Consider the following 23943-nt stretch of genomic DNA (forward strand, 5'->3'; position numbering starts at 1 on the left):
CTTTCAGGTATAATTCTTCATTTTATATTTTAGAGTTGCTTTAGGATATCATGTATATCTTTAATTTATCACAGTCTAGCTTCAGGTCATATTATATCTCATTATGTATATAGGATAGGGGATTCTCAGATGGTTCAGTGGTAAAGAATCTGCCTACCAGTGCAGGAGACACAAGAGACATGCGTTTGATCCCTGGATTGGGAAATCCCCTGGAGAAGGAAATGGCAACCCATTCTAGTATTCCTGCCTGGAGAATCCCAAGGTGAGAAGAACCTGATAGGCTACAGTTCATACAAACAGTTACAAAGTTCATACAAAAAGCTACAGTTACAAAGAGTCAGACTGAGCAACTGAGGGTGCATGCACACATGTATAGTATAAGAACCTTGACAATGACATACTTCCACTTATCCCTTCCTGGCCTTTGTGGCACTGGCATCGCATATTTTACTTTACATATTTTATATGTAATAACTATATTGCGATTATTTTTGACAGTTAATTTTTTTTAAAGATTACTAATAAGGGGTAAACTCTTACATATTTACCCATGTGTAGTTACCCTTTCTGTTGTTCTTCAGTCTTTAGTGTAGACCCAGATTTCCATCTGTGATCTTTCCCTTTCTGTTTGAAGAACTTCTTTTAACATTCCTCGTAGTCATGGTCTGCTGGTGATGCTTTCAGCTTTTGTATGCCTGAAAATGTCTACTTGCTTTCATTTTCAAAGGAAATTTTTGCTGGATACAGAATTCAAGGTTGACAGTCTTTAGCTTTCAGTACTGTAAAGATTTTTTCCACTGCCTTTTCACTTACATTGTTTCTGAGAGTAAATTTGTTTTATCTTTGCTCCTCTGTGCTTAAGCCATATTTTTTTCTCTTGCTGCTTTTAGGATTCTTCTCTTTATCAGTGGTTTTTGACAATGTAATCCTGAGGGGTAATTTTCTTCATGTTTCTTGGGCTTGGGGGTGTCTTGAGCTTTTTGGATGGTTGGTAGAATGAATAATAGCCCCCCCCCCAAGAATATCTACATTCTAATCCCACAAATCGATTGTATTAGTTTGTTAGGGCTGCTACAGACTAAATGACTCAAAGAACAGAAATTTATTCTTTCTTAGGTCTGGAGGTTAGAAGCCCAAAATCAAGGTGCTGGTAGGACCAAGCTCCTTCCCAAACATCTAAAGGAAGAGATTTCCTTGCCACTTGCAGCTTCTGGTAGCCTCTGGTGTTTTTTGGCTTGTGGCAGCATAACTCCAATCTCTGCCTGTCTTCACATGGTCGACTGTCCTCTGTGTCTGTGTTTTCATGGTGTGTTCCCCTTTCTTTATGTCTCTCTTCTCTCTTGTGCATGCATGCTAAGTCACTTCAGTAGTGTCCAACTCTTTGCAACATTATGGGCTGTATCCCACAAGGTTCCTCTGTACATAGGATTCTCCAGGCAAGAATACTAGAGTGGGGTGCCATGCCCTTCTCCAAAGGTACAAAACATCATGGATATTAACAGCCCACCATACTCCAGTATATGCTGATATGCTCAGTTGCAGCCAACTCTTTGCAACCCCATGAACTGTAGCCGTCCTGGTTTCTCTGTCCATGGAATTTTCCAGGCAAGAATACTGTAGTGGGTTGCTATTTCCTTCTCCAATATTCCATTATGACTTCATTTTAATTTGTGTCTTAGCTACATCTTCAAATACCTTATTTCCAAATAACATCACATTCAGAGTTACCATGGATTAAGACTTCAACATATCTTTATTTTTTGCGGGGGGGGAGCACAATTCTCACCATAATACCTGTGAATATATGTAATCATAAACTGCAAAATGGGCTTTGCATATGTAATTTAGCTAAGATTTTAAGATGGAAATATTATCCTGGGTTATCCAAGTAGACACCATATGATAATTAGGGTCCTTATAAGGAAAGATAGGAGAGTCAGAGAAGATAAGGCAATGGAAGAAGCTGGAGAGACGCAAACACAAGCCAGGAACTGCAAAGCCTCTAGAAGCAGGAAGAGGCAAGGAACAGTTTCTCCTCTAGAGCTTCCAGAAAGAAGCTGTCTGTGCTGATGCCTTTGCTTTAGTCCCTAAGATCCATTTCAGACTTCTGACCTCTAGAACCACAGGCATACCTTGTTTCACTGTGCTTCACAAATATTGTGTGAATGTTTACAAACAGAACATCTGTGACAGAGAAGGGCTTCCCATGTGGCTAAGTGGTAAAGAATCCACTTGCCAATGCAGGAGACGCGGGTTTGATCCCTGGGTCAGGAAGATCCCCTGGAGTAGAAAACGGCAACCAGCTCCAGTATTCTTGCCTGGAATATTCCATGGACAGAGGAGCTGCTGTCCATGGAGTCATAAAGAACTGGACACAACTGAGCGACTGAGCACACACATACACAAGTCTATCAGTAGCACTTTTTCAACAGCATTATTTTTAAATTAAGGCATGTACATTGCTCTTTTTTTGACATGACACTTAACAGACCACAGTATAACATAAATATAACTTTCATATGCACTAAGAAACTGAAAATTTTGTGTGACTCACTTTATTGTGATATTTGCTTTATTTCTATAGTCTGGAACCAAACTTGTAGCATCTCTAATGTACCTGTATAAGACAATTTGTCTCATTTTTTAGCCACTAAGTCTATGGTAATTAGTTATAGCAACAATAGGAAAATAATGTATTAGGGTTTATAGGTTTTATCAGATTGTTCTTTCAAATATTTTTGTCCTTCCCTCTCCTCTCCTTCAGAGACTCCAAATAAACACACACACACACACCCTCTTGAAGTTGCCCCAGAGCACACTGATGTTCTGTTAATTTCAATTCTTTTTTTCTGTATGTTTTTGTTTCATTTTTGATAGTTTCTATTGCTATATCTTCAAAGTCACCATTCTTTTCTTCTGCAATGTCTAGCATGCTTTTAAGCCCATCCAATGTACTTGCTACCCTAGACATTATAATTTTCATATCTAGATGTTTGATTTGGGCTTTTTAAGAAAATATTTTCTATGTCTCTAGTTTACTGCTTAAGCATGTTGAATCTAATTACAATATTTGTTTTAATGTCCTTGTCTGTTAATTTTGACATTTGCACGAATTCTAGGTCACTTTTGATTGATTTTTCTCCTCATTATGGGTTATATTTTCCTTTTTTGTAATCTTAGTAATTTTTTTTACTGGATTCTAGTCATTGTGCATTTTACTTTGTTTGGCATTAAATACTTTAATAATCCCATAAAAATTTTTGTGCTTTATTCAGGGATACAATTAAATTACAAGGAAACAATTTGGTCTCTTTTATTCTTACTTTAAAGGGCTGATTATTTCCCACTACTGGGACAAGACTTCTCTGAGAACTCTATCCAGTGCTCCATGAATTGTAAGGCTCTCCAGTCTGGTTGGTGAGAAGAGGAGTTATTCCTGGAGCTGTGTCAGTACCAGAGATTATTCCTTCTGATCCTTTAGGATGGTTCTTTCTTTGGACTCTAGTAATTACCACATATGCATGAGCTGAAGTCCGCTATTTCTTGAAAACATGGTTTCCTATATTATATCTTTGTTTCAGGTGGAATGACAAATCCAATCTCTTTTAATCCATTTTGACAGAAGTGAAACTAACTTTTTTGTGTGTGAGAAGTTGATTTTCACATAATGCCACTATTTAACACAGATTGGAAGCAGAGCTCCTACGATTGAAAACGAGGTGAAGAACAGACATGAATTTGAGCAAGCTCCGGGAGGTGGTGAAGGACAGGGAAGCCTGGCATGCTGCAGTCCATATGGGGGCAAAGAGTTGGACACGACTGAGTGACTGAATGACCACAGAAGGATTGACGGCCTGAGGAAACGAGTCATGTAATTTTTTCTTTGATGCTCTCAGAAGCTCCAGAGGACTCTCCGCTGGTTCACAGAGATTCATAGGACCGCTGGATCCAGCCAAGCTTCTCCTTTTTATACTTAATGGAACTGAGACTCAGAATGATTGAGTCACTCGTCCAAGGTCACACAGCTAAAACCTAGATCATAGGATAAAAGGCTATAATGACCGCATATGAGTAAAGACCTCAAGAATGGTAGCAATTATTACTCAGTCTGTCTTTGCATTAAAAAAAATTCAAAAGCCTGTAATAGTGACTAGAGAGGAGGGGAAATCTATGTGTTTACAGAAAGGATCCAGTGCTAAAAGCCCACTATGCCTTTCTTTACAAAGCAACTACGTTTCCTGAATCCCCATCTCCTGGGGAAGGTTCTCATGGTCCCAGCTCAGCTCCCAGATCTTTGTTGAAGACTAGAACCCAGACCCCTCAATCAAGCATTCTGTCTACTCTACCCCATCACCTCCCTTCCATTTGGTAAAATTCTCAGGTCCAGTGAAACCCTTATTCTTTGCTATCCACAAAATGTTTATATTTTAAAAGAGATTTACCCAGAACAATGTGTTTGTGATTGTTGGCAAATCTCCCTGTGAGAACAAAATAATCTCAATCCCTCACTAAAAAGCACAGATTCCGTTTTGCCTTGAACTTCATGCAATACAGTGTGGTCTGACAGGGTTTAGGAAGCAGCAAGAAGGAAGAGAGTTGCTCAAATAAAAATGAAGCCTCTAGGCCCCCACTGAAAACAACAAAACAGGAAGGAGGATGTCAAAAGGGTCTAACTCAGACACTACACACTGGATGAGTCTGGATTTGCCACTCTATGAATCTCAAATTCCTTGTATTTAAACAGTATTCATAGAACCTGTCCCTGCTTGCTTCCCAGAGAATCTGGGAGCTACAAGCATATTTTAAAACAGTTTGTAAATCACTTAGAGCTCCTTGGAGATAGGATGATATATAAATATGCGGCATTACTATTATGTTAACCATACTTAAATATTGACAATATTACCATTGACAAGGATTATCTACAAAATCCTTAGTGCCTTTTCCAATTAATTTTCCAAATGACAAGAAGTTAATTACTCTGGATTCTTGCTATATTACATCTACCAAAACCCAGGACTTGAGATACATTTAGAACTCTTTCTGTATCAGTAAGAACTGAAAGAATTTCAATATAACATAGTCACTCCCATGCCACAACATCACATTATGTCCTTGGAGATAGCAGCAATAAGGGAAGTTAAGTATCTTTCTTGAAGATTTAGTCTTGTCATTTTGCCCTACACTAGAGGTAAAAATTACTGATTCATTTGATTCATCTTTGTTATCTAATTGTTATTTTTCACACATTTTTTTTGCAAGTTCAGTACTCAAAAGATGGTTTCTTCCACCTAAAGCTATACCTTTAGTTTAGGATGGCAAAATGTCCTTAGGTGGGTAGTGACCTCATGATCTGAACTGCAGGGCGATTGCTTACAATTGTCCAGTTATGAATAACTCCTTGAGAACTGTGCTGTGTACAACTTTCTCCATCATATATTACTTCCTTAATTCTACTTTAGTATTAGCAGCAGCTGCGCGGCACTGGAGCAGCAGCTGCGTGGTGCTGGAGTGACTTTGAGGAGATACCCCACGTCCAAGGGCAAAGGAGAAGGCTCAGCAAGATGGTAGGAGTTGCAAAATCACGTTTAGAATCAAAACCCATACCCGCCAGAGATGCTCAGAGAGCTCAAACATACCTTGCATGCACCAGGACCCAGAGACCCCCACAGAGACTGAGACAGAACTGTGTTTGAGTGTCTTCTGAGGAGGTATGGGTCTGCAGTGGCCTGCTGCAGGGGCAGGGGCTCTGGGTGCAGCAGACCTGGGTATGGCATAAGCCCTCTTGGAGGAGGTCGATATTAACCCCACCACACAGCCACCAGAACTTACACAGGACTGGGAAAACAGACTCTTAGAGGGCACAATCAGAACCTTGTGTGCACCAGGACCCAGGAGAAAGGAGCAGTGAACCCACAAGAGACTTGACCCGGACTTGCCCGAGAGTGTCCAGGAGTCTCTGGTGGAGGCCTGGGTTGGAAGTGGCCTGCTGCAGGATTGGGGGCACTGAGTGTAGCAGTGCCTGCACGGGAACTTTTGAAGGAGGTAGCCATTATCTTTATTACCTCCACCATAGTTTGGCCTCAGATCAAATAACAGGGAGGGAATACAGCACGGCCCTTCAACAGAAAATTGAACAGAAGATTTACTGAGCATGGCCCCACCCATCCAAAAGCTTCTTAATCTTCTCCATCAGAGGGCAGACAGACTGAAAGCCACAATCACAGAAACAAACCAATCTGATCACATGGACCACAGCCTTGTCTAACTCAATGAAACTATGAGCCATGCCATGTAGGGCCACCCAAGATGGGTCGTGGTGGAGAGTTCTGACAAAACATGGTCCATTGGAGAAGGGAATGGCACTTCAGTATTCTTGCCTTGAGAACCCCATGAACAGTATGAAAAGACAAAAAGATAGGACACTGAAAGATGAACTCCCCAGGTCGGTAGGTGCCCAGTATGCTACTGGAGATCAGTGGAGAAATAACTCCAGAAAGAATAAAGAGATGGAACCAAAGAAAAAACAACATCCAACTGTGGATGTAACTGGTGATGGAAGTAAAGTCTGATGCTATAAAGAGCAATATTGCATAGGAACCTGGAATGTTAGGTCCATGAATCAAGGCAAATTAGAAGTGGTCAAACAGGAGATGGCAAGAGTGAACATCAACATTTTAGGAATCAGTGAACTAAAATGGACTGGAATGGGTGAATTTAACTCAGATGACCATAATATCTACTACTGTGGGCAAGAATCCATTAGAAGAAATAGAGTAGTCTTCATGGTCACAAAAGAGTCTGAAATGCAGTACTTGGATGCAATTTCAAAAACAACAGAATGATCTCTGTTCGTTTCCAAGGCAAACCATTCAATATCACAATAATCCAAGTCTATGCCCCAACCAGTAACGCTGAAGAAGCTGAAGTTGAACAGTTCTATGAAGACCTACAAGACCTAGATCTAACATGCAAAAAAGATGTCCTTTTCATTATAGGGGACTGGAATGCAAAAGTAGGAAGTCAAGAAACACCTGGAGTAACAGGCAAATTTGGCCTTGGAGTACGGAATGAAGCAGGGCAATGGCTAATAGAGCTTTGCCAAGAAAATGCACTGGGCATAGCAAATACCCTCTTCCAACAACACAAGAGAAGACTCTACACATGGACATCACCAGATGGCCAACACTGAAATCAGATTGATTATATTCTTTGCAGCCAAAGATGGAGAAGGTCTACAGAATCAGCAAAAACAAGACCGGGAGCTGACTGTGGCTCAGATCATGAACTCCTTATTGCCAAATTCAGACCTAAATTGAAGAAAGTAGGGAAAATCACTAGACCATTCAGGTGCGACCTAATTCAATTCCCTTATGATTATACAGTGGGAGTGGGAAATAGATTCCAGGGATTAGATCTGACAGACAGAGTGCCTGAAGATTTATGGATGAAGGTTCATGACATTGTACAGGAGACAGGGATCAAGACCATCCCCAAGAAAAAGAAATGCAAAAAGGCAAAATTGTTGTCTGAAGAGGTCTTACAAATAGCTGAGAAAAGAAGAGAAGCGAAAGGCAAAGGAGAAAAGGAAAGATATACCCACTTGAATGCAAAGTTCTAAAGAATAGCAAGGAGAGATAAGAAAGCCTTCCTCAGTGCAAAGAAATAGAGGAAAACAATAGTATGGGAAAGATGAGATCTCTTCAAGAAAATTAGAGATTCTAAGGGAACATTTCATGCAAAGATAGGCACAAAAAAGGACAGAAATGGTATGGACCTAATAGAAGCCGAAGATATTAAGAAGAGGTGGCAAGAATACACAGAAGAACTGTACAAAAAAGATCTTCACAACCCAGATAATCATGATGGTGTGGTCACTCACCTAGAGTCAGACATCCTTGAATGCGAAGTCAAGTGGGCCTTAGAAAGCATCACTACGAACAAAGCTAGTGAAGGTGATGGAATTCCAGTTGAACTATTTCAAATCCTAAAAGATGATGCTGTGAAAGTGCTGCACTCAATATGCCAGTAAATTTGGAAAATTCAGCAGTGGCCACAGGACTGAAAAAGGTCAGTTTTCATTCCAATCCCAAAGAAAGGCAATGCCAAAGAATGCTCAAACTACCACACAATTTCACTCATCTCACATGCTAGTAAAGTAATGATCAAAATTCTCCAAGCCAGGCTTCAACAGTATGTGAACCATGAACTTTCAGATGTTCAAGCTGGTTTTAGAAAAGGCAGAGGAACCAGAGATCAAATCACCAACATCTGTTGACTCTTTGAAAAAGCAACAGAATTCCAGAAAAACATCTACTTCTGCTTTATTGACTATGCCAAAGCCTTTGACTATGTGGATCACAATAAACTGTGGAAAATTCTGAAAGAGATGGGAATACCAGACCACTTGACCTGCCTCTTGAGAAATCTGTATGCAGGTCAGGAAGCAACAGTTAGAACTGAACATGGAACAACAGACTGGTTCCAAATGGGGTAAGGAATACGTCAAGGCTGTATATTGTCACCCTGCTTATTTAACTTACATGCAGAGTACATCATGTGAAATGCTCGACTCGATGAAGCACAAGCTGGAATCAAGATTGCCGGGAGAAATATCAATAACCTCAGTTATGCAGATGACACCACCAGATGGAAGAAAGTGAAGAGGAACTAAAAAGCCTCTTGATGAAAGTGAAAAAGGAGAGTGAAAAAGTTAGCTTAAAACTCAACATTCAGAAAACTAAGATCATGGCATCTGGTCCCATCACTTCATGGCAAACAGATGGGGAAACAATAGAAACAGTGACAGGCTTTATTTTGGGGGCTCCAAAATCACTGCAGATGGCAATTGCAGCCATGAAATTAAAAGACACTTGCTTCTTGAAAGAAAAGTTATGACCAACCTAGACAGCATATTAAAAAGCACAGACATTACTTTGCCAACAAAGGTCCATCTAGTCAAGGCTATGGTTTTCCAGTAGTCATATATGGATGTGAGAATTGGACTATAAAGTGGAGCACCAAAGAATTGATGCTTTCAAACTGTGGTGTTGCAGAGGACTCTTGAGAGTCCCTTAGACAGCAAGGAGATCCAACCAGTCCATCCTAAGGGAAATCAGTCCTGAATACTCATTGGAAGGACTGATGTTAAAGCTGAAACTCCAATACTTTGGCCTCCTGATGTGAAGAACTGACTCATTTGAAAAGACCCTGATGCTGGGAAAGATTGAAGGTGGGAAGAGAAGAGGATGACAGAGGATGAGATGGTTGGATGGCATCACTAACTCAATGAACATGAGTTTGTAAGCTCCAGGAGTTGGTGATGGACAGGGAGGCCTGGTGTGCTGCAGTCCATCGGGTCGCAAAGAGTCGCACATCACTGAACTTAGATGAACTTTAGTATTAGAAGAAAACCATGAGTCAAGGAAGAGAATGTGGGAATTGAGGGAACATGGACTATTAGGAAGCCAGGCAACAGAATTCACCCAAAAGACATGCATATAAAGATAACAGATCTGTCATATATTTCAAATTCACCAGACTATGTTACATAATATACTTGCATAAATGTACTTGTATAAATACAATATATTATACTTACTCATAAAAATATTTAGCACATATACATTATATGTAAAAATTGATTGAGCCCTTGTACTAGATCTATAATGGGTGCTTCATAAATATTTCAACTATGTAAATATAAATATACTTACTGTCATAGCTATACACTGTGGCTATTAAACTAAGATGAACTGCTGCTAATTTTCATCATGATGAAGATGGAGTGCTGTTCATCTTCATCTAGTTAGAAATGGCCCACTAGCTTCAGAAGACTCCAAAGGAACCTATAACCTAGAGTCACAAGCATAACCCAAGTGTGACCTAATCAGCACAAACTGAATCCTCTGTAACATATACCAGCAACTATTTAATTCTAAAAATCCTGCTCCTGAGCCTTGGCACCATCTTCTGAGAAATCTCTGTGCTATGAGAGTGAAAAGCAGAGGAAGAAGTGAACGAACAGGCTGCAGTGCAAAAAGAAGAAAGATGAGGCAGAGGTCCAAGTAAACTCGTACACCCATGGAAACCACAGGAGCAGAGGCCAGAGATGCTGGTACAGAATGTTGGACTGCATGGCTACTGTGTATAACTTGTCTCCTTGAATCTAAAACATCTATGGCCATTCAAATTACCTTGACCACCTTTGAAAGCCCACCTTGCTTATAACAAAGTAGTTCCTTTTAGTTCTTAACCCTGGACCCTGGACCTGTTAATAGTTCTGTTCTGTTGTAGCTGAATGTAATGTGTGTTCAATAGATCATCTTTTTTGCTGTCTTAGCTGAAGGGGAAAAAAATCCTGCTCCTGAAACTCAAGTAAAGACAATTGCTTTGCCACAGGCAAGCTCTGTTCTCTAAGAAAGGTGGTCTTTATGGAATAGAGGAAAGAGGATTTGTCTAAGAATCAGAAGACCTGCTTTCCAGGCCCAGCTCTGTAACCCACAAGCTGAGGCCACTTGTTCCAGTCCCTTCTATCCAGATCTTTACTACTTGGTCTGTGCACTGCACAGTTGAATTTAATAGTCCATAAGGGGGCTCAGAGGGTAAAGCATCTGCCCACAACGTGGGAGACCCGGGTTCGATCCCTGGGTCAGGAAGATCCCCTGGAGAAGGAAATGGCAACCCACTCCAGTATTCTTGCCTGGAGAATCCCATGGACAGAGGAGCCTGGCAGGCTGTAGTCCACGGAGTCGCAAAGAGTCAGACACGACTTGGCGATTTCACTCACTCAGTCAAGGTTCCTTCAAGTTATGTGAGAATTCATTTATTTTTTGCATTTACTTAGACCTTGTCAAATCAAGAAAGTTAACAAAATTAAAAAGTAGGACTAAAGGGCAAAAGGAAAATGAAAATATGCTAACAACCAGGTTGACATAACTGGCAATTAAATTTATATTTGACTCTGAGCAATCAGGGCAAAATGACAAATGTAAGTTTCACAACTTTCATTTTTAGAAAGGGAGAAACTTTCCGTCTTAAGGTATAATCTGTAGTTACAGTCTTTGTCCTAGTTGAGAAGATAAACTGTGACCCTCGAGTTACAGGATCATCCCCTAAGCAAGAACCCAACTCCACCCCCACCCCCATATATTCTTCTAGGTACAGAGGAAACATTCAAAAGACACCATTTTTCATAAGCAGTGAAATGTCCCGGCGAGGTCACTGAGTACCACACAATTGAGGAAATCAGAACCCAGAGAAATTAAATAATATTTCAGAGGCCACCCAGCTAGCTATGAACAGCAGAGAGATGAAACACTCAAGAGCCCCTGACCTGAGGTCAGCGCCTGGTTTTAGGTAACACACCCCGACGGCGGTGGGGCAGCCCAGGTGCACGTGTGCGGAGCTGAAGGTCCAGGGAATCTGACACGAGCTGTGGGAAGCACAAGAGAAGTGAAAGGCAGGAAGCACTGGGGTTTCCTGGAGGTGTGCGCGGATCCCTGTCACTCCATCTCCTTGCTTTCCTCGCAGCTCAGTTTTAACCTGAATTAAGTGTGAATTTGCTTCCTCTTCCGCGCAGCAGACTTTTCTGGGTGCGGCACCCAAGCGGCGGAATCATCAGTGCGTCTACAAGATAGACCCGGGTGCTGTCAGAGACTCTGATTGGAGATCACCGCAGGCTGGGGAACCACCTGCCTCCAGTGGAGAGAGGGGTGCCTCCCACGAAGCTCAGACACAATCCAGGCCTGTCGACTCCCCGCTTAAGGCATCCTTTCAACCCGAGGCTGTGACTCCAGGGACTAAGGTCAGCAAAACACAGCTCACAAGGAACACCTATTAAGAATAAAATTTGACAGCAATTTGTAGGACTGTTTCCCTCATTTCCTGGTCTCAGGGAAGAGTCCTGAGGCTCCTGAGTGAATTAGTTTTCTCTGGTGGGGATAAAGTCTGAGAAACAGCAATGAATACAGCTTCCAGAGAAAATCTGCTATTCAGACGACCATCCTAAAGAGCTTTTCTTTTTTTCCAAAATAACTTGCCCATCAGTGCTTCCAGCCCTAATTCAAGTCTTTTCTCCCCTTAGCCAGCAGGGGCAATACTTCCAATAAGCATCCAAAAATCTTTTTCTTTCTACTGTATCTGTGAGGCGGTGAAGTGAAAGTCACTCAGTCGTGTCCAACTCTTTGTGACCCCATGGACTATACAGTCCATGCAATTCTCCAGACCAGAATACTAGAGTGGGTAGCCATTCCCTTCTCCAGGGGATCTTCCCAACCCAGGATCAAACCCAGGTCTCCCGTATTGCAGGCAGATTCTTTACCAGCTGAGCCATAAGGGAACAGGGTCTTAAAAAGGAAAGGAACCTTAAGAAACATTTGTGGCCACTAGAATAGCAAAACAACTATGCTGCAGCTTGTTAGTGGAAACTGTAATAGGCCTTGGCTATTCAAGTTTAACTGGGGCTTTTTCCTTTCATTCATCTTTTTTCAACAAACATTCATCACACGCCCGCAAAGGCAAAAGAAAACACAGACAAGCATGCTCTGACTCTGAAACTTCTGTCTCAGAAATGACACACATCCTTTCTGCTCACATTTCTTGTGACAAATTGACCATGACCAATTTCAATAGTCAGAGATACATTATCTTCTCAAGGAAAGGGCATCAAATTTGTGAACAATAAGACAGTCCTTCACAAGATCCTGAGATCCAGGGCAAGGCTTGATTTCACCCAGACTAGTTAAGGACCTTAAGAGACAAATCATCCATTAAAAGGGAGGCCACAACAGCTCCTCATTTCTCAACCCAAACTAGAGGCACTCTGAAGACATGGACACCAATGAGGAGCACAGGGAAGAAGAGTCCTCTGGAAGCTCTTTGGGTAGAAGAATGCTTTTTGCATTCCTGGGAATTTAAGGACAAATATATACATGAGCCCCTGAAATTTTCCATGTATACACAAATATCCAACCAGGTGGGTATAAAGTTGTGAGGATGAAACACAGCACCATGATGGTGTCTACTGTTGCCCTTCTCCAATATTCTAGACCCTGGAGCCAGAATGATCTTTTTAAAATAGAAATCAGGTTGTATTTGCCCACTCCTTCATCCACCTTCCCATGTACAACTTTCCGCTAGTCAACACATATCCATAGCTTCTTCATAGTTTTACTCTAAAGATTAAAATCCTAACTAAGGGTTCCCTGCTGTCTCTGCCCAGGCACACCGGCCTTCTTTTCGTTCTTCAGGATAACCATGCTTCTTCTATCCATGGAGCCATTCCATATACTCCTTCCACTTACTGGAATGCTTTTCCCTACCTTTTTCATTCAGGAAATTTCTACTTTCTTTAGATCTTGGCTTACTGCCGTTCTCTTCTGAAAGTCTTCCTTGGTCTCCCTAATCAAGTCAATCTCCCTAGATTACTCATACAACAAATATTTTTTAGTATAGACTAAGTGCTAGGCACTGTCCTACTTACTAGGAACATAAAGAAAAAGCATCAGTGTAACATCAGGGACAATGAACAATAAATATAAACCTTGTATGGGTATGATAAGTGCACGAACCACAAATAAATAGAGTAAAAGGCAAAAGAAGAGCGCTATCTTAGATGAGGTGGTCAGGGAATATGCTTCTAAAGAGGAGAAAATTAACCAGGCCCTAAATGAAGCAAAGGATCAAGCAATGCTTTCTGGGAGAAAGAAATCCCAGGTGGAGGGGACCATGAGTGAGAAGGTCCTAAAAGCAGCGCATCAGAGAAACAGGCACAGGTTTTTGATTTATTTCCATGCTCTGTATCTTATTTTAGCACTCATCTTAGTTGTTATTAAAAACATTCATTTGTATCATCTGCTCACTGCTGTTCAAGACTGTTAGTTCTAATGACATAGGACAGGAACTAAGTCCATTTTGTGCTCACCATTGAACACTGAATCTCCGATGTCTTGCCTGCTGCCCGGCACACAGTAGGTCTTTGATAAACATTTGTAGAACAAACGAAGAACTAATGATGAACAGAGTGAAATGAGTCAGAAAAACAAATATCATGTATTAATGAACATATGTGGAAGCCAGAAAAACAGTACAAATGAACCTATTTGCAAAGCAGAAGTAGAGACACAGATGTAGAGAACAAACGTACAGACACCAAGGGGGGAAAGAAAGGTGGTAAATTGGGAGATTGGGATTGATATATATATACTACTGTGTATAAAATAGATAACTAATGAGAACTTAATGTGTAGCACAGGAGAAAAAAAAGGTTCAAGCTGTTTGTAGAACATATATTAAGTTAACCTTAAAAATCCATTCCAATGTACAGTAGGTGCAGACAAATATTATTTGATTCCACTTAAATGAGGTACTTAGAATCGTCAAATTCGTAGAATCAGAAAGCACATGGGTAGATACTAGGGGCCGAAGCCTGGGGCAGGGGATGGGGAGTTAGTGCTTAATGGGGACAGAGTTTCAGCTTAGGAAGGTGAAAAATTCTGAAGACGGATGATGGCAAGAGTTGCAGAACCACGTGAATGTACTTGGTGCTGCTGAACTGAACACTTAAATATGGTTAAAATAGTATGTTTTATATTATGTGACTTTTACCACAATAAAAATATTTTTAAAAATAAAAAGAAATGATGACGAAATGAATAAATGATGAAGCAGATCCCTAGACGAACACAGAGTAGGTGTTGCTTGTACCCCACCCATATACCCTCAGGACTCACTATAAATGCCAAGAGCTATTCACTCTGCCATTTCTGCTTATGGACATTTTTTCTGATTCAGATAGCACATTTGGCCAATGAGTTTCAGAGAGTTAATGTCCCCAGAAGCATCCCCATCTACCAACACTACAAGGCAGGGGGCGGGGGGCTGGTGCTTTTCCCTCAGCTGTTGAGAGAATAAGTCTTGGGCAGTGGTTTTCAACCCTGGGCAACCTTACCCCCTAGGGTGCACTGGCAATGTCTGGAGACCTTTTGGGTTGTCACGATCCTGGAACGGAGTGGGGGTGGAGAGAACAGGAAGATGCTATTACCATCCAATGGGTAGAAGCCAGGGACGCAGCTTAAATATCTGACACCACATCCCCTACAACAAAAAGTGATCGAGCCCCAAATGTCAACAGTGCTGCGGTGGAAAGCCCGCTCAGGAATATTTAATATATTCTACATGGTCTCCCAGAGAGCTGAGCTCCTGTTACCCACAGTGGTAGCTGGTTTGATCACACACCGTTTACTGGCTTTCTTCCCTTCTCTGTCTCGCTTCCTGATCCCCTAGTGGTGTTTCCCAGAATCACCTCCTGAGCCAAGTGTGTGTATGTTAAGTCGCTTCAGTTGTGTCCAACTCTGAGAGCGCACCCTATTGGACTGTAGCCCGCCAGGCTCCTCTGTCTGAGCCAACTACTTGCCCTCAAATCATTGTTTCAGGTTTAGCTTCTGACCAAACCCCAAATCTTGAAATACTCAAACCTGTGTTTCTCAGCAACCAGTCTCTCCTACTCTTTGGCTATGTAATAAGCGATGGAGCCAGCCTAGAAAGCCCCAAGGAATAAGCAAGTGACTTTGGCTTCTGAAAATGGCAGCAGCTGCACTGCAGTTCTTTGTTTTGTTTTTAACGTTAGTTTACTTAGTTATTTATTTGGCTGCACTGGGTCTTCATTGCTTCCAGAGGGCTTTCTCTGGTTTTGGCAAGCAGGGGCTTCTCATTGCAGTGGCTTCTCTTGTTCTGGAGCGTGGGCTCTAGGCGATGGGCTTCAGTAGTTGTCGTACACAAGCTGAGTTGCCCTGCGGCATGTGGGATCCTCCCAGATCAGGGATGGATGGAACCCGGGTCTCCTGCATTGGCAGGTGAATTCTTAACCACTGGGCCACCAGGGTAGTACCAGGGCTGTTGCTCTTCAGGAAAGGCTGTGCCACTTGATAAAGTGTCTGGTTTGGGAAAGATACTCTTTTCCCATGGGTATCCCTGGAGAGTCACTCTGTTTAGAGAGTTATTTGGCATAGGACCATGGAAGGAGCAGAAAATTTTCTGCTAGAGCAGAAAATCAAATACCTGGTTTGAACCCTACCTCTGTTGCTAATTGGATCCCTCTCCTGGCCAGATTGCTAACTTGTCTTATATCCAGTTTGTCCTCAAAATGAGTTTGCTGGGAGGGATGATCAGAAAGGAGTCTTTGAGCCCTCCTGCTGCTGCTAAGTCACTTCAGTCGTCTCCGACTCTGTGTGACCCAATAGAGGGCAGCCCACCAGGCTCCCCCGTCCCTGGGATTCTCCAGGCAAGAACATAGGAGTGGGTTGCCATTTCCTTCTCCAATGCATGAAAGTGAAAAGTGAAAGTGAAGTCACTCAGTAGTGTCCTACTCATCTGCCTGACTCTTATCGACCCCATGGACTGCAGCCTACCAGGCTCCTCTGTCCATGGGATTTTCCAGGCAGGAGTACTAGTATTCTATTATTGCAAAGAGAATCACTCACCTTCCATGCCCCTTCACCATGACCTGAGCCCTGTCTGCTCTGCCTAGGGGCCTTGTCCCTTTTCGCCCAACCATGCTCTCCCAGGGCAGATCTCCCTTTCTTCTCTTCTATTAACCCTGATCTCATCCACAAACTCAGCTCAGTTCAGCTCTTAAAAATCAGCGTACCTCTGAGCTTCATTTCCTAGCACAAAGGAAACCAAGCACAAAGACATTTGCTCACCTTCTCAAGGTTGCAAAAATTGCAAAACTCAACTCCAAGTCCATGACCCCACCTCCACCCCACCCTCACTTGAACAACTGGACAAGTACACCTATGCTTCAGTTCAGTTCAGTTCAGTCACTCAGTCGTGTCCGACTCTTTGCGACCCCATGGATCACAGCATGCCAGGCCTCCCTGTCCATCACCATCTCCCGGAGTTCACCCAGACCCATGTCCATCGAGTCCGTGATGCCATCCAGCCATCTCATCCTCTGTTGTCCCATTCTCCTCCTGCCCCCAATCTCTCCCAGCATCACAGTCTTTTCCAATGAGTCAACTCTTCGCATGAAGTGTCCAAAGTACTGGAGCTTCAGCTTTAGCATCATTCCTTACAAAGAAATCCCAGGACTGATCTCCTTCAGAATGGACTGGTCGGATCTCCTTGCAGTCCAAGGGACCCTCAAGAGTCTTCTCCAACACCACAGTTCAAACGTATCAATTCTTCAGCACTCAGCCTTCTTCACAGTCCAACTCTCACATCCATACATGACCACAGGAAAAACCATAGCCTTGACTAGATGGACCTTAGTCGGCAAAGTAATGTCTCTGCTTTTGAATATACTATCTAGGTTGGTCATAACTTTTCTTCCAAGGAATAAGCGTCTTTTAATTTCATGGCTGCAATCACCATCTGCACTGATTTTGGAGCCAAAAAAAATAAAGTCTGACACTGTTTCTACTGTTTCCCCATCTATTTCCCATGAAGTGATGGGACCAGATGCCATGATCTTCATTTTCTGAATGTTGAGCTTTAAGCCAACTTTTTCACTCTCCTCTTTCACTTTCATCAAGAGGCTTTTTAGCTCCTCTTCACTTTCTGCCATAAGGGTGGTGTCATCTATGCTTACGCTGATTATACATTGGGTATGGGGTTTCAAGTGCAAAGGAAAAAATATTTAAATCCTTTCTCCTAGTTAATAGAAATATTTAGGGGACAGGATATTTTGACTGAGAATTGCCAAGCATGTGCTGTATAGATGATCAATTTTTGAAGAATTAGAAAAAAAAAAACCCCACATTCTTTGAAACCCATACTGTAGATAAGAATATGTTTTTTAATGGCTATAAATGTGTTTCAAGAATGACAAAAATATTTAGAATGGCTGCCATTGGTTTGGCTCCATGTCATTTATAGTCTCAGTTTTCAAAAGGTTTGTATCATATTAGAAAGAGCCGGACATGTAATTTCAGTGAGGCCATAAGAGTAGGTCAAGGTTGTAGAATGTGGGAAAAGGAATTATTGTGTCTTTTCCTAATGAGAAAATAAGCATATTTTTCAGCCTCTAATTTATTTTTAACAAAGATAGTTATTTAATAAGTAGACAAATATCAAAGGCAAATAGTTTTGTAAAAATTTTCTAAATATTTTGTTACTAAAGTAAGATACTCATTTAGAAATATTTAATTTATAAAAATGTACAGAAAACAAAATGCATGAAATTAAAATTGGATATAGTTTCGCACCTAGAGATCACCATTGTTTATGTATTCATGTATTTTTTTCCAGTTGTTCAGACATTTTTACCAAAATTTGAGATAACTATTATCTAATATACGTGTGATTTCTGTATCTTGCCTTTTTTACTTCTCACTGTGTCATGAGCATTTAATCAAAGATTCCAATATGCTTAATCATTGTATAATAGTTAACTTACCAGTCAATGAAAAATTGATTTAACTGAGCCTTTATTGCTCATGCTTAGCTTGAATCCAATTTCTCAACTTGTATGGAAGTCTCTGAATCTGATAGATTCCAAGAATCAAACTCCCTGAGTAAAAAGAAATAAACATTTTTAAGGTTTAGAAAAGCTTTAAAAGCAATTAAAGCCAGGAATTTATTAGTATCTTTCTCATTCTTCATCCTTAATTTGCTGGGCACAGATGAATCTAACCCCAGCCTGATGCACAGATCTGACTAGGATTTTTCCTCGTGTTCTCTTTGTACAGCGTGTCTCTAAGAAAAGTTTGGCATCAACATTGTTAGAGAAAGGGATTCTTAGGCTACTGCTGATTTCTATATCTTGATCTGGGAGGGGTTACATAATTGTATTCAGTTTGTAAAAATTCATTGAGCTCTACACTTAAACAGTTTGTGTACTTTAATGTATATGTGTTATACTTCAACAGAAAGTATGCTTAGGAAAATATTTTTAATGCTTCTTGGAGTCATTGGCTATAAATTTCCTCAATAAAGTCCTTAATAGCCAGGAAATCCTTGTGGTCTTGGGAATAGAATAGTGTATGTATTTGAAAACCATTAGGTATTTTTTAGATATAAAGAATTACCACTATTATCACCTGAGTGAAGTCATTCAACGATAATATGTGAATGAGGCAATAGAGGGCATTTTTAGTTTACAATAAATTGAGCAACTCTGGAATTGGTAAGTTGGTACGTAGGGTGACCAGACTTTTGAAGAGGAGGGTTCTTTCCTGTCCACACTTCCTCTGGCTTGTTCTCCCAAAGAATAAGGTACATGTCACTGGGCTACTCAGAACTCTAGTTTCAGAATCTAGTATTCTAAACTCAGGATTACCCTGGGCACATCCTTTGGCAACATCATCAATATCTGGAGTCAGTTTTTCACCTATAAAGTGATGAACAAAACCAATGCCTATGGTTGGCAGGGTTGTCCACAACACAAGGACGCCTGGCTAAGGTGCCTGGCGGGGAGTGACTTTCAGAGCTCACCATGCCTCCTGGCTAGGGGCTACTCCCACTCAGAAGCAGGGGGAGACTTTTTCTAACTTAGACAAAGATGCCAACGAGGCTCCCCAGAGGTTTTCGTCTCTGAAAATCCTCACCTTAACATTCTGTGATTTAGGTCCATGAATCTATGCTGCCACCTGGCACCCTCCATTTCCCTCACTTTCAGGCCAGGCCCTGTGGATGGCCTATGTTCATCCTCCACGAAATACAGTCTGTATTATTTGGGACAGACATCACAACCACACAACAGGAGTTTGACCTTAGTCTTAAGACAAGTCCTGTTATCCCTCTACTCTGAACACAATCCCCAAATACCCCTGGGCTCTGCCTGGACATCTGTGATGACTAATTTGATAGCCATCAACTTGACTAAGCTATGGTGCCCAACTGTTTGATCAAACACTAACTAACCTAGATATTGCTATGGAGGTACTTTTAAAATATGATTAACATTTACAGTCAGTAGACTTTAAGTAAAGCAGGTTGCCCTCTATAATGTGGGTGAGCCTCATCCAACCAGTCGAAGGACTCAAGAGAAAAGACTGAGTTTTCCTGAAGAAGAAATTCTGACTCCAGACTATGATATGGAAATTCTGCCTGAGTTTCTAGCCTGCTGGCCTCCCTATGGATTTCAGACTTGCTAGCCACTGCAATCTCATAACTGATAAATAAGTAAATCAATACATTAATAAATCTCTCACACATACACACACAAATATATATCAATAGGACACACGTGTATCCTATCAATTTTCTTCTCTGGAGAACACCGAGTAATAAACACCACATCTAGAACTGCAGCCTCTCCAGTGGAGCAAGGCCCACTGAGAAACCTCCACATTCTCAGGAGATCTCTCATTGGAAGAACACCCAGGAGCACAGTGCTTCATGGCAATCCAAAAAAGCAGGAACCTACAAGTGCAGAAGTTTCATTTTAACACTCATTTTAGAGGCCTTTGCAAAGCTTCTAATAACAAATACAATCTCAGAGTAGACCGTTGTAAAAAATATCTAAGCAGAAAGGGTAAAAGGTTTTGGGGGTTGGTATCATAAAGTGATTTCATGACCATTTTTAATTCTTTAGAAAGTGCTTTTACATGCATGCTTTCACTTAATCTGGCAGTACATCTTGGGAATAAAGTCATGAACTCAAATCTCATTAAATTCTGATCATTTGAGATAAATGGAATAAAACATCAGGAGAAAAAGACTGTGTTCTGCCATTGGTGCCCATATGATTTCATAGGGGTTTCTCTAGATGCCTGGGAAGCATGCCTTTTAAAAGCAAAGGAAATATCCAAAAACAGTTCAAATAAGAACTATTTTTGTGATTTTTTATGAGCAGGCCCAGAGTATGAAATGACATGTAAGGTCTAAAGACAGAGAGAGAGAGAGAGAGAGAGAGAGAGAGAGAGATCTATTTAGGGATTATAATCAATCATTTCCTCCCCTCCCTGCCCCTCTTAATCTTTCTGGCAGGTTAGTCTGAAGAACTCTGCCCAACCATCTCATTTCCTGTGTGCACACACCCTGTGGACACATACAAGCAGATCATTATCACTCTGGGAGTGATCATGGACCAAATGTTATTTTCACCTTCTCCAGCTTCACACTGTCTCATTCTGAAGACTCTGGCTATCAGTCTGTCCTTCACATCTTGGTGGTATTTTTAGCACCATTTCCCTTCAGATCTGTCTTTCTCCTGTCAGAATTCCCCTGGCAAGGAGATAGTTGCCTGCTAACTTTTCCTACCTTCTGCAGTTAAAGTTCACTCAGAGGAAAAATTCTTAAGTCTTGTAGAGTAGCCTCTGTTATCTGCTATGCCTGGCAGTGAGGATGAAAGTGAGGAGGAGGATGAAGAAGAAAGAGGAAGGTGAGAACGCATGTAAGAATTAAAGATTTTAAAATTTTAAAAATAAAAAACTAAAAAAAAAATAATAATAAAAATAAAATAAAAAAAAGAGGAAGGTGAGGAAGAAGAGATAGGGGCAGGAAAGAAGGCAAGGTTACCGCAAGTTTCTTGCAGACAGTGTCTGAGCCTCGCTCCTCTTTGAATCTTTGCCTCTTAACATCACGCCTAGAGCATAAAAAGTGTTTATTCAATGCTTGGGAAATCATGTAATATAAAGAAAATTAGCAAAATGAAAAAGAATGAAGTCTGCAGGAAGAGAGAGAAAGAATTAATTTATTTCTGGTAATATGAGGAGACAGTAAATAGAGCAGTTTCTAGAGTCAGAATGATTGACTTGAATTTCAATTCTGAAACTCACTAGCTGTGTACCTTGGGCAAGTGTGTTAAGTTTGTAAGCCTCAATCTCCTCATCTGTAAAATGACTCTATAGCACCTGCCTCATTGGGTTGTTCAAGGATTAAATGCAGTCATATGTGTAAAGAACACTCCAAAAACGATAATTACTATAACTTTTTTTTTCATCACCACCATCATCATGGCATCTCCTAAAGTCTCTGTTATCTACTGATGTTGAAACTAGCTCTCTTCTAGAAATACCTTGATTTGGTAACCAGTCAAAAATTAAGAAGTCTGTATGTTGGTTTTGTGGATACTCACTGGCTATTACTCAGAAGGAAATTTACCATATTAATTTCATGTTCTGACAGTGCTTTAGGATATAGTGAAGAACATTAAAAACTTCTATTGAATTTTCATATTTGGGCCAATTAATTTAACATTTCTCATGAATGTTCAAGGCATAACCTAAGAATTTGAAGTGACTGAATCTTTCATCACAGTACTAATCAGATTACAGTGAATTTTACTCCGTGGGTTTACAAGGGAATGTTTCCTTACATCCCAGAACGCTTCCAACAGCCAAACCCGCACAAGCTTGGCAGGGACCCAGGGCTCACCGGCACTCACTCACCTGACAAGCAATCACACTTCATTTGCAATGAGGAGGAATTCCCTTTTTGATGACAGATGCACTTCAGGGACACACCTGCTGGGCAGGGCACTGTCTCATGACCGCTCAGGGGAACTGACCCAACAAGCCTTCCCAACCAGCAGAAAAATGTTTATCGATCTCAGCCTATTCATTCACATCCTCAAGGAAATGAATGCAGTGGGATCCTTTCTATGAAAGACCAGAAGTGAGAAAGACCAGAGGAGGTATGAGACTGTCTTAATTCCATGTCCATCCATTGTTTTGTCTGTTTTTTAATTCTACTCACCCACCCAAAAATAAAATATATATTTAAAAAAGAAAAAAAAAAAAAGACTGGTGCTGAATCACCATCTACTCATACAAGTGTTTTACAAAATTACTACCCTGGGGTTATAACTTTTTATAGGTCTTTGGCCCTCCTCTTCCCTCTCCTATCCCAAGAAGCTAGTCTAATCTTATAACCTTTCACCCAGATCAGAATCGTGGGCCTGATGATCAAGATCTTTCCCAAGTGAAAGAAAAAATAATGACCATCTGTGTCATGGTACAGAAGGTTTACAGATTGCAGAAAACACATTGCTGCTAGTGTTTGGTTGTAATAAATCTTTCTCCAAATCTGGGATATTCATCATTGCAAGAGTCTTTCTTTGAGACTCTAGGAATAAAGCTCTGAATGACAGCAGCTCATTTCAGTTGTACATAATTATAATGACAGTATTTCTATTTGACAAGTTAAATTCACATGCAAGGAAATCTAAATCCATTTACAAGAGTGGAAAAAAAAAATCCTCCTACCCAATAAAGAGTAGCATAACAAGAGAGAATTTTCCTTTGACACAGACTGACAAGGAAGGAGCTTAAAGAGGAAGTCACAGATTCTGAGGATATCTGGCTCACCTGAGGCTGAGGTTTGGTCAGTCAACCTGGAATTCACTAGATATGAATTCCTCAAAAATACCCATCTTTCCCAGTGCTGGATAAGCTCAGATCCTGAGTCACAGCTTGAGGGATGTTCTTAGACTGTTGGGGCTGTTGTAACAGAAATAACATAAACTGGGTAGCTCAAACAACAGACACTTATTTCTCACAGTTCTGGAGGCGGGGAAGTCCAAGATCACAGCATCTGCTGACTTGATGCTTGGTGAGAAACTGCATCCCGGTTCACCGAGCGCCATCTTCTTGCTGTGTCTTCTGTGGCAGAATGGCCAGAGCTCTCTAGGAACATTTCTAAAGGACAACAATCCCATTCATGAGGACTCCACCCTCATGAGGACTTCCCTGGGGGCTCAGACGGTAAAGCGTCTGTCTACAATGCGGGAGACCCAGGTTCAATCCCTGGGTCGGGAAGATCCCCTGGGGAAGGAAATGGCAATCCACTCCAGTACTATTGCCTGGAAAATCTCAAGGACAGAGGAGCCTGGTAGGCTACAGTCCATGGGGTCACAGAGAGTCGGACATGACTAAGCGACTTCACTCCACCCTCATGACCTTATCACTTTCCAAGACCTCATCTCCAAACATCATCACGTGAGGGGTTAGGCTTCAACATACGAAGTTGAGGGAACCAAATACTTAGTCCGTTGCAGAA

Source organism: Ovis aries, chromosome 16 (genome assembly GCF_016772045.2).
Source record: "Ovis aries strain OAR_USU_Benz2616 breed Rambouillet chromosome 16, ARS-UI_Ramb_v3.0, whole genome shotgun sequence".
Classification (NCBI taxonomy): Eukaryota; Metazoa; Chordata; class Mammalia; order Artiodactyla; family Bovidae; genus Ovis; species Ovis aries.